We start from the raw sequence: 11,420 nt of genomic DNA on the forward strand, positions 1-11,420 counted from the left end.
TTCTGCTTGCTCTGCCAATTCTTCCGCACTGGGACCTGGCGTTACGTCATCCTCCACATCACTCCATGCAGCAAGACGTGAGTCAGGGGTTTCGTCTACTGGTGCCTCCCCGCTCTCGGGGCCAGCAGGCACTCCACCTCTTCTTATCTCAATGCCATCTATCACTCCTACCACTTCTGAGTCGGAGGGGCCTGCGCTAGGCTGGGGGGTTGTGGGGTCAGCTGGCGGCTCCTCTGAGTTCGGAGCTGGCGCTGCGTGCGGGGGGGGGGGGGGTGGCTTTGGACCTCCCGCTGCGGAGGCATAGGAGAACTTCTTCCTAGGGCACGTTTTAAAAAGATGTTGCTCGCTACCACATAAATTACACTTTTTTGGCACTGTACATTCTGGCGCTCTGTGGTCCAGGCCTCCGCAGTTGCGACATGCCAGTCCGCAACACAGTTCTTTTGCGTGTCCGAACTGCTGGCACATTCTGCTGTAGAGTGGCTGCCCAGAGTATACAAGGAAACCTTTATTTGCCCCCAGGGTGAAAGTCTGGGGAGGATGCGCCACACCTCGGACCCCATGTGGGTCATCTTTAAAGGTGGCTAGGTACTTCCGCTTGCCATTCCAAATACCCCACATATTTTTAATCTCTTGCCCCTCCCCCCCCCCGGACTGTGGCGCAGTACCTGGACAGAAAAACCTCAATAAAGCGTGGGTCGGTGTAGGGATTATACATATGTACAATAAGCACCACATCGTTTGGGGCAAACAGAGGGGTGAACTTAATCCCTTCAAAGACTTCCTTGCCCCTGCGTTCAGTGACAATGCGCAGGACCTCTTTACAGCTGGAATCACTGGAGAAAGTAATATCAAACAAACCCCTTTGAGAGACGTCTTGGACACATTCAATAGCACGTTCCGAAATCGCGCATTCCTTTTTAAGAACCTCATCAACTAAAAACAAAACATTTTTCTCTTTTCTAACATCCTCTGTGATATCAATCCGGACTGTATTAGGTATATAATCAGTTATTCGTGCAGCCCCTGCCCGGAAAGCGGCCATGATGTTGATCAATTAGTAGCCCGGGTGCTCCCCCCACGGGCCTGCCATGCAGGTGACTGTATTAGCGTAGGGCACGATAAAGAAAGTACGGTGCCTTTTTACTGTAGCTTTAATGCAGAGAGAATACGGACAGGCAGCCGCCACTGCGCCTGCTCTATTTCGCGCCCCCTCTCCTTATGAAAACAAAGGCAGCACAGTTCCACGGGCGAGGAAGGGGCCGTAGCTGGGGGAGCGACGCACTGTGAAGCTCCGTGACCCGCCCTCCCCCTTAAGACACTCCGGTGCAGTCAAATGAAGGGGCAGGTGGCTTCCACAACGTGAAAGCCGGTTTACCTCCGAGGAAATAGATAGAATGTTGCAAGTGACTCCAGACGGGAGCCGCTGCCGGGCGCTCTGTGAATGCAGCAGGTGCTGCGGGGGAAGCAGCCCCCACGCTCTCCTCTCCCCTCGCCTGTCTCGATGCTCGCCTTCTTCTCGCGCTGTCAGGGGATGGTCCGCGCTTCACCAGGTGGATGATGGGGGGTGGGGGTCCCAGTGGCCAGACAGTGGGTGAGGTGATGCTCGTGCCTCGGTCCCCTGCCCGCAGCCCCGTGGGGCTGGCAGGGGTTACTCAGGAGGGTTCCCAACGTCCTCACTCCTCCACAGGGCGCCGCCGATCCACGTAGTCCTTGAGCCTGGAAACAGGATGACCTTCGGTGTCAACCCTTCCACGTCAGGAACACCCTTCAGCAACAATGCCAGCCGGTCCACTGTCCCCAGAAGCGCAGCCTTGCCCCGGTCAAGCCAGGGAGCGAAGGCCCAGCCCCTTAGGTCCAGGAAAGCAAGCAATGACCTGGGTCAGAGCACCGTCCCCCTTATTTGCGCAGCCTGGCTCCGGACATGCCAGAGTACGCAGGCCCAGCCTTTCAGGGTTCAGGCATCCCCTCCCAACCCTCAGCAGGAACAAGCAAGCAACTGATAAGAACAGATTTTTTTTTTGTGCAAAAATATACTTTATTATAAAATTTGTGTCATCGTTACATTTTAATCAATCCCATGTTGGGTGGTGTACATTTTAACTGACTTTGGAGGTGCTCGCAGGCATTCCTAGCAGTTTTCCATCCAGATATTTTTCATAAAAGGAAGAACACCTTTATGCTAAAGTGTTTCCCTGTTTTTTATTTGGCCCATTCTGTGTTGTTAGACATACTTCTTCGTGTTTTTCTCCCGTGGGAGTATTGACTGGCTTTCTGGGGTGGTCATTATTTCTTCTTCATTGCTGAAGAACAGTGGGGTGCCCAAGGGTGTTGTTTCCCTTAGCAGGTTTTCTTCTTCTGGTGTCTGGTCTTTGGTTAAGTCTATTTCAGACAGGCTTTCCATGAGGGGGTCTTCTGAGTCTGGTAGATCCGCCAGGCTGCTGTATTTAGAGCCTGGGCATGGATTTGTCAGTGTTTTCTATTTGTTGTGTTAGCGCTTTCCTTTTGATTCTATGTTGGGTGCCTTCTTCATAGTAAGGGTGCTGTTTGAGTTCTTTTCTTTTTTGTTTTCTTTCTAGCTGTCTTGTTGAGCATCTTTTCCCTCCTTTGTCCGTTCTGGGTGTCTCTTCTGATTCAGATTCTGATTCAGAGAGTTTGGGTGTGTTTTGTGTTTCTTCTATTTTTGTATGTTTGTGTTTCTTGTCTCCTTTCTTTTTCCTTTCTGGTTTATTTTCTGTTTTTTCCTCTTCCTCCATGCTTTCTTCTCTTTGTGTCTCTGGGCCCCCTGTCTCTGTTATGTGGGTGCTCCCTGAGTCAGAGGGGGTCCAAACAGCCCATTCTTGGTCGTACTCTGTTTGTGGGTCTGTTGTTATTTGTTCTTGTGTCCTGTCTTGTGTGTTTGAGGTTTGTGGTGTGTCCTTTTCTACCGTTTGCTGTACTATGATGTTTGTGTTTGTTTGGCATTCTTCTGGTGTTTCTTGTATGGTTTGCGTGGGTGGTTGTGTTTGTGTGTGTTTCCCTGTGTGGTCTGTTCCTTTAATGTTGTGGTGTTTTGTGGATTGTTTTCCCTTGTTTCTGTACTCTTATCTGTGTCTGTCTCTGCCTCCTGGTCTTTCCCTGCCTGCTCTTTTTTACCTTTGTTTTGGGTTTCCGTGAAAGGGTTGGTGAGAGCTGGGATTCCTCTGACTGGGCAATTTTTGTAGAGGTGGTTATTCCCCCCACATAGATTGCATTTTTTGGGCGCTTTGCAGTCCTGTGCCATGTGCCCTTTTTTCCCGCAATTCCTGCAAATGTCCCCCGGGCACCACTCTTTGGTATGGCCGAATTGTAAGCAGGCCCTACAAAAGTTGGGTTGGCCCGGGTAATAAAGGAAGCCTCTATTTGGTCCTATGGAAAAGTTTAAGGGGGGGGTGTTTGGTCCCACCTATCCCTTCCTCGTCTGCCTCCAGGATAACCATGAATCTGCGCTTCCCATTCCATATTCCCCATTCGTTCTTTAGTTCACTCCCTCCCCTTACGCTTTGGCAAAATCTACGTAGGAAGTTGGATACTTCAGATGGGGAGCCAAAGGGGTTATACATGTGTACCGTTATCGGTATCTCTCTGGGGGTTGCTAGTGGAGTTATTTTATAACCGTCTAGTTCTGCGCGGTCTCTCTTATTGTTTAAATCAAAAAGGAACTTTTGGTACATTCCCTCATTGCATAAAGTGATGTCGAACAGCCCCCTTATTCTAAAGTCTTGTAGACATTTCACATCCGTGGGTTCTATGCAGAAAACGTCTTTCAGTACTGTGTATCAGGTGGCTAAGGTTTCTCTTATGTTTGGCATCCTCCTCAATTTCGAATCTTACGGAGTATTTTATGCCTGGTGGGGCCGACTTTCCAAAAGCGTTTGCATTTGTCTTTGTTGCTCCGTCTTTCCCTGGCGCTCCGCCTGCTGCGGACGCGTAGCTTCTGGGGTTCTCCATGGTGCGTTGATGTGTATTGTGTGCCCCCTGGCCGTGCACCAGCCGATGCGCCTGGGGGCTCGCGTTTCCAAATGCGGGTCTGTTTCCCGCTCGATTCTGTATTCAAATTTCCCTCGGTAAAAAAAGGGAGGAAAGGCAATTCCCTTCTTAGCGTGCCCCCCCCCCCCCCCGGCCGAGCACCGTCCAGTGCGCCTGGGGGCTCGCGCGTGCAAATTCGGGTCTGTTTTCTTCCCGATTTTGGTGCAAAGATTTCCTCGGTGAAAGGGGAGGCAAAGCAGTTCCTTCTCAGCGTGCCCCCCGGCCGAGCACCGTCCGGTGCCCTGGGGGCTCCCGTTTGTAAATGAGGGTCCGCTGGAGTTCCCGCGATTTTCTGTGCTCTGGTGTCTTTTCGGTGTAGAGGGCGGAAAGCCCTCTTTCGTTTCGCTCCCTCCGGCCGATTGCCGTTCGTTATGCTTGGGGGCCCGTTTTTCCTGCCCTGTGATGTTTTAGCAGGTTTCAGCAAAATGTGCCCCTTTTCCGCGTTTGTGCGTAAAACCGCGGTGTTTGGAGTGTCCCCGGGCCAAGCACCTGTCTGGTGCGCCCGGGGTGTCTCCAAACTTCAAATCTTTCCTCGCTCGAAATTTCCCTCGTCTGCCCCTTACGTGGGGGCTCACCTGCTTTGCTGGTCAGAGGTGAAAAACGAAGGTGAAAGGCTGCTCTGCAGAGTGACCCCGAGCCGAGCACCTCCTTAGTGCGCCTGGGCTCTCTCATAAATTTCGATCATCCGTCCCTCTGCTCAGGGTGGGGGTAGGTACCTCCTTGGTGTGGGTGTTGGCCCCTTTGGCACGACCCGGGGTTCACGCAGCCTTGCCACGGACAAGCCGTGGAGCGAAGGTCCAGTGTTCCCCAGGTGCTTTTTTGGGAGTTGCCACCTAGCCTTTCCCCTTCTTCTCTGGTGCCACGCAGCCTTGCCACGGACAAGCCGTGGAGCGAAGGCCCAGCAACACCAGAGTGTCCGGTTTTTCAGGCGCCCTCTAGCCAGATCCAAGTGTATTTTTTTTTTTTTTTTTTCTTTGTCAGGGCGTCATTTCTGGTTCAGATACATCAATCGTCACCTTCCACAACACCCTTTTTATTCGTCAGTCGTTGGTAACAAACTTGGCAACAAGTGCGCAAGCTATCCCATTGACCTTTAACCTGTGAAGGGAAAAGGTCACGTTAATCAAATACATACAGTAAATTTTTACATTTACTCTACCTGTCTTCATCTCTCCTCCCCTCTCTCCTGTCGCCAAACTGGTCCCTGGATTGAAGGGAAGAAAGAACAGAAACAGTTTAGTGGCCCTTCCAGGGCCCCCTCCCCAGTTAAGGGTTTGAGGACCCCTTGTGGGTCCGCTGTCGTCGCCGTCGATGCCTGGGCCTTCCAGGGCCCCCGCCATTTAAGGGTACGGGGGACCCTTTTGGGCCCTCAGGTTTCGTCGTCGCTGTCTCCATCTGCTCCGTCCAGTGCTGCGTAGTCTCGCAGGAGGCTGTGGATCATCTTACGGCATGCCAGGGTCGATGTCTCCTTTTTCCCTACTACCAGGCGGTTTCTGGAAAACAAGAGAACATCTTTGAAACAACACAGGAGCCTCCAGCAACCCCGGAGGTCTTCTAGTGCATGTGTCCCTGGGAACAGTCCATACATCACAGAGTCAGCAGTGATGCAGGTCGTAGGTATCCAGGCCCTAAGCTCCGTGCCTAGGGCCTTCAGCAGGTCCTGCGCGTACGTGCACTCCCAGAAGAGATGTTATGTTGTTTCGTCCATGGTGCACCCTCTCGGGCAGGACTTGTATCGGTTGAGCCCCCTTGCGTGCATGAAGGCTCTCACGGGAAGTCCCCCTTGTATGGCCATCCAGGCGATGTCCTTGTGTTGGTTTGTCAGTCGCTTGGATGTGACGTTTCCCCACACGTGGTCTGCTGTGACTGAGGGGAGGGCGCCGATCGGCTCACTGATCTCTCTTGCACGTATCAGGCATTGGAGAAGTTTTGGAGTCCACATGACGGGGCGAACTGCCACACAGTCATACTCTCGCACAAACTTTTCCGCTTCCTTGTAGAACCACGGGGTCTCCCAGTTGTACGGGACGGCGCTCACCCACTCTGCCCATCCGAGGCGCCTCCACGTTGGCAGCAGGAAGAAGCGTGCCATCAGAAAGCCGGCATGGCTCTCATTTTTGGACCTCAGGGTGTTCCTTACGCAGTGGCACACGAAGGTCCCTTTCAGGATGGTTGCGATGTCTGGCACTCCTTTGCCTCCCATGTCGTGGGTCTTGAACATCACCGCCCTCTTCACTCTGTCCATCTTCGAGTTCCAGATGAAGTAGAAGATCATCCTCGTGATGGCCTTAGCTGTTCTGGTCAGCACTGGCCATACTTGAGCGACGTACTGGAGCACTGGCAGGGTCTCGTTCCGCAGGACCAAAGACTTCCCCTCGATCGTCAGCTTCCGGAGGCTCCAGAGTCCCAGCTTCTGCCTAGTCTTTGCTAGTTTTTCCTCCCAGGTCTTCTCCGCTGCACCGTCCTCCGAACCAGACTCCAAGGATCTTCATGAAGTCCTGCTTAATGGGGAATGGCAGTGGGTCTCGGGTCGGGGTCCAGTGTCCGAAGAGTAGGGTTTCTGACTTGGCGCTGTTGATCTTTGCTCCAGACGCATTCCCAAACTCGATACAAGTCTTCTCCAGCTCCTTCACAGACGGTCCGTCTGCGCAGAATACGGAGACGTCGTCCATGTAGAGGGAGCACTTCACTTCTCCTCGTCCTCCGCTCCCTGGTACCTTCACTCCTCTGATGTTCCTGTTCTGCCAGATGCGCTCGGCGAGGAGTTCGATCACACAGATGAACAGGAGGGGGGAGAGCGGGCAGCCCTGCCTCACCCCCGACAGGACAGGGAACGGATCGGTTCTCCAGCCATTTACCAATGCCGTGCTGGAGATGTCTCTATACATTGTTTTCACCACGTCACAGAAGAAGCCGCCCAGTCCCAGAGCTCTGAGTGTCCGGTCCATGAACTCATGTGAGACGGGGTCGAACGCCTTTTCCTGGTCCAGGCTGACCAAGGCTGTTGGGACCTTGCGGCCCTTGACGTACTCGATCGTGTCCCAGACCAGGGCCAGACTGTCCGCGATCTGCCGTCCCGGTATCCCACAGGACTGGTCAGGGTGGACTATCTTCTCTATCACTTTCTTTAGGCGGTTGGCCATCACCTTTGCGAGAATCTTGTCGTCCACATTGAGGAGAGAGATGGGCCTCCAGTTTTTGAGGTCTTCTCTCTCTCCCTTCTGCTTGTACAAGAGTGTTATCATACCCTCACGCAGGGATTGCGGCATCCTACCCTTGCCCACCACTTCCTCGTAGAGGTCCAGCAAGTCCGGCCCGATCAGATCCCACAGTTCGACATAAAGTTCCACTGGGAGACCGTCATTTCCGGGTGTCTTGCCTCTCTTGGAGGCTGTGGCGGCCAAGTGCAGCTCTTCCAGGGTGAAGGGCGCGTTCAGGCCCTCTCTCTCTTCTGGACCCAGTGTCTTCGAGATCCCCCCTAGGAAACTGTCCGCCTGGTCTCTCTCTGACGACTTTGGTGAGTAGAGTTCGCCGTAAAAGTCTGTTACGACTTTCATGACTTCCTCCTTCTCCCCTTGGAGGTTGCCCTCCGAGTCCCGAAGCTCAACCAGCGGTGTGTGGGTCGAGTGAAGTTTCTTGAAGAAGAACGAGTTGCATTTCTCGTCCTTCTCTAGGTTCTCGGTTTTGGTCCGGAAGATGATTTTCTTGGATTCCACCCTAAAGTGCTCTGTGAGCTCTTTTCGGGTTTCCTCCAAGTCGTCACCCACGTCCCATCCCCCAAGCTCGAGTTCGTACAGTTGCTGCAGTTTGCTCTGCAGTTTCCTGAATGTCCTCTTCGTTTCCCGTGCAGCAGCTCTGCTTGCATCCTGAAAGAAGCTTCGGAACCTGTCCTTCACCCATTCCCACCACTCGCTGGCAGAGTGAAAGATGTCCTTCATGTCCCTCCACTCTATGTACGCAGTTCTGAGGTTCGCCACGAACTCCTCGTTTTCCAACAAAGAGCAGTTCAGTTTCCACGATCCTGGTCCGGCGGGGAACTTCCCTGTAAGTTCCCCCTCGAAACTGACTGCTCTGTGGTCAGAGAAGTGGACGGCGACCATGGCGCTTCGACCAGGCTTTACTGTTGGGGAGGTGAATAGGAAGTCGATCCGTGAACGCACGGATCCGTCCAGCCTTCTCCAGGAAAAATTCCTGGCGTTCGGTCCCATGCACCCGATGGCATCATGGAGGGACGCCTCGCCTATCATCTCCACCAACAGCCTGGACGTCACGTCCATCCCTGCAGAGCCAGACCCACTGCGTCCATCCAGCTCTACTATGCAGTTGAAATCACCACCCATCACAATGGTTCTGGAGGTCACGAGTTGCATCCTGAGCACCCTAAATGTCTCGAGTCGCTCATTCTTCTCCGGGGGGGTATAGACGTTGATGAGCCTAACGGGCTCACCAGCCCACGAGCCGTCCACGACCAGCACTCTGCCGTTGACCTGCTCGGTGACCTTGTCCACGGTGAAATGCCTTCCTCTGATTAGAATGGCCACTCCAGACGATTTGCAATAGTTTCCTCCAGACCAGAAAGATGGCCCGTGCGTCCACTGCCGTTCGAGCTGGCTGTACGACTGGGCGCACGGAATCCCGCATTCCTGCAGAAAGCAGATATCTCGGTTCTGGGTGGCCAGGAAGCGCAACGTGCCGACCCGCCTGACCTGATCCTTCATGCTTCTGACGTTTAGGGTGAACAATGATATCACCATTGTCTCCGCGCTATCGGTCAGTATCTGGTTTTGAACCTACTGGGGTTGAAGGCCCTGGGGTGCTTCACTTGGGTCTTGGACCCCATGTTGGTTCTGCTCTCCCCTTTCCTCCGGGGCATGCTCGGTGCTCTCAATGGACACTTCTGTTCCTACTTCCGGGGTCCATTGGGCTGTTTCCGGTGGTGGTGTCACCATGGAGAGGTGATGGTGGAGTTCTTGGAGAACCGATTGGATTTCCACTAACTCCTTGTCTTCCTCTTCATCCATCTCTGCATTGTTGCTTTCGGTGTCGCTCACGAGGATGACGGCGTCTGCGTCGTCCTCCTCTTCGTCGGTGGTGCCCGCTGTGTTCACCTTCTTGCTGACCAGGAAGTCCTCCCTGGTTGGCAGCTTCCTTTTGTGGGCGCTAACTCGCTGGGGGGGGTTTTCTGGTGTTGTCCCTTCCTCCAGTGTCTCTGGTTTGGATCCGGGTTGCGGTGTTCCATGCGAGGCCGACTTCTGGATTCTGGCGCTGGTGCGTCTCTGCTCCTTCGCCTCCTCCCTGTCTTTAGTGGCTTTTTGGTGCAGCGTCTGGGATCGAACCTGGCTCCATGACTCCTGGAGCCCGTTGTCCTCGTCTCCGCTGCTGTCTTCGGGTTTCCCCTTCGTCTTCTTCTTATTCTTCTTCTTGATCTCTTCTTTCCCTTTTGCCTTTGCAGAGTCTCCTCCCTCCGTCTCCACTTCCTTGTCCTCTGGTTCCGGCGCTGGGGTTGTTTCTGCTGGGCCTTCCATGGGTTGGTGGACCACCTGGGGCGGTGCCGTCTCAGTCGGTGGTGCTGATTCCTCCGCTGTGGCTGGTCTCGCCTTGGGGTCCTCTGGGTTCTTTGTGCCTGCTCCTGTGGGTACCGGGTTCACTGGAGCTTGGCTTTCCTTGTCTCCCTTCCTGGGTGCTGCCGGTGTCTTTGCAGCCTCGTTTCTGGCTTCTGTCAGGAGGGTGTTCAGTCTTGCATTGGCTGCTGGGGAGACCCTTGGTCTGGTGTGTCTCCAGGCCGGGTTCCATGCGGCGGCCGCTGCGTAACTCTTTGGCAGGTCAGACTTGGGGCATCGGTAGTAGGAGTGGCCCTCCCCTTTGCAGAGGTTGCAGATCCTGATCCCTTTGCATGTGCCTGCTTCGTGTCCAGACTGCTTACAGATCCTGCAAAACATCTTTGGGCAGTCTTTGCCGGCGTGTCCCACTCCTTCGCACTTTCTGCAGGTGAAAGGTTGGCCTGGGTATCGGATCTTCCCTTCGTCTGCGCCTAGGTAGAAGGTCGCAGGTGGGTGTTTCAACCCGTCCCTCCCTTTAGTATCTTTGTGGAGGTCGATGGTCGCTCGCCAGGTCGTATTCAAGACTCCGTCGGCGTCTCTGACCTTTGTGGGTCCCGTCTGGATGGTGCCGTACCTCATGAGAAGTGACGCGATGTCCTTGTCTGGGATGTGAGGGTTGGTCATCTCGACCGTCATCCTCTTCTCTGAGGTCCCTGGCGCCACTCCTGTCGTCAGGGTGAACCTGCTGTAGGGTGCCTCTTTCTCCTTTGCCTGGAAGAAATCCCAGTACTTCCTGAAGAGAGCCTGGGTGACGAAGCTCAGGAGAAATATCATGCCTGAGGCCGAAGCCTGGCTGCTCAGGACGTCGGCCATTGGGACCCCTGCTGGTTGGAGAACCTTGCTAAAGAAAGTGGGTCTGTCTAGTCTGTGCCCTGCCTTGTCCTTCAGTTTCCACCGCATGACCTGGGCATGCCGGTGGGTGACGTTGTACCCATTGAAGGGTTCGGGGGCTGTCCCTTGCCTGGTCTCTGCCTCCCCCTTCCCTCATGTCCCTGGTTTAGCAGCTTTGGGGTGTTCAGGTGCACCTGTTTTTGGCCCTGGGACGTTGGGTCCGGGGGTTTTTGGCCCTGAGGCCTTTGGGGCACCAGCCTTCCCAGCGCTGGTGCCTGCTTCTGCAGGTGTGTCCTTACTTGCCCCTGTGCTGCTCTCCCCAGGGGGCGGGGGGGTTGGGGTTCTGGGCGTCCGGTGAGGGGATGCCTTCTGGGGTGTTCACTGGGGTTCAAGTGTCCATTTCCTCCATTTTGGGGGATTTTTGGGCCTACCAGTAAATTTCTGGGGTTGCCGCCGGGTTTACCGCTTGGCCTTGGATCCTCCGCCTGGATACCTGGGGTGTCTCCCGGCAGACCACAATGGTCTGCAGTGCAAAGAAACACTGTCCAGTCACTCCCTAGAGCTTAGGCAGGGTTATAGGTGTTGCCACCTAAGCATATATCCCCTTGCCAGAGGTCTGGGTGCTGTACAGGCCTGTGAAGGGTGTTAGGAGGTTTTTTAAGCCTCTAGCATTAGTCCACCCAAACGCCAGGAAAGAGAGAGTGAGAGAGCGCAACGTTACCTAAGCTCTAACGCTGACCACAGGTCCTTGGGGGTTTCTGTTTTGTGTTCCTAATGAACAAACAGACACCAGCACTCTGGTGTCCCTCCTCCGGCTAAATTAAAAGCGCGTCGGGCCGTCGCGAAAATTTGCATAAAGCAAATTTATTAACGTTGAAGTCGTAGCACTGTCCAAATCAAATTTTACTAGCGCAAAAATTGCGCTTTCAAACTGATAAGAAC

The 11,420-nt window shown here is 54.1% G+C and overlaps 1 pseudogene; it reads right to left on the reverse strand.

The window, feature by feature from the left end:
* Positions 1–5,416: 5,416 nt before the first annotated feature.
* LOC146816809 (uncharacterized) lies at positions 5,417–6,719 on the reverse strand (annotated as a pseudogene).
* Between the last annotated feature and the right edge of the window lie 4,701 nt (positions 6,720–11,420).

The sequence above is a fragment of the Triturus cristatus genome, chromosome 6 (genome assembly GCF_964204655.1).
Source record: "Triturus cristatus chromosome 6, aTriCri1.1, whole genome shotgun sequence".
Taxonomy (NCBI): Eukaryota; Metazoa; Chordata; class Amphibia; order Caudata; family Salamandridae; genus Triturus; species Triturus cristatus.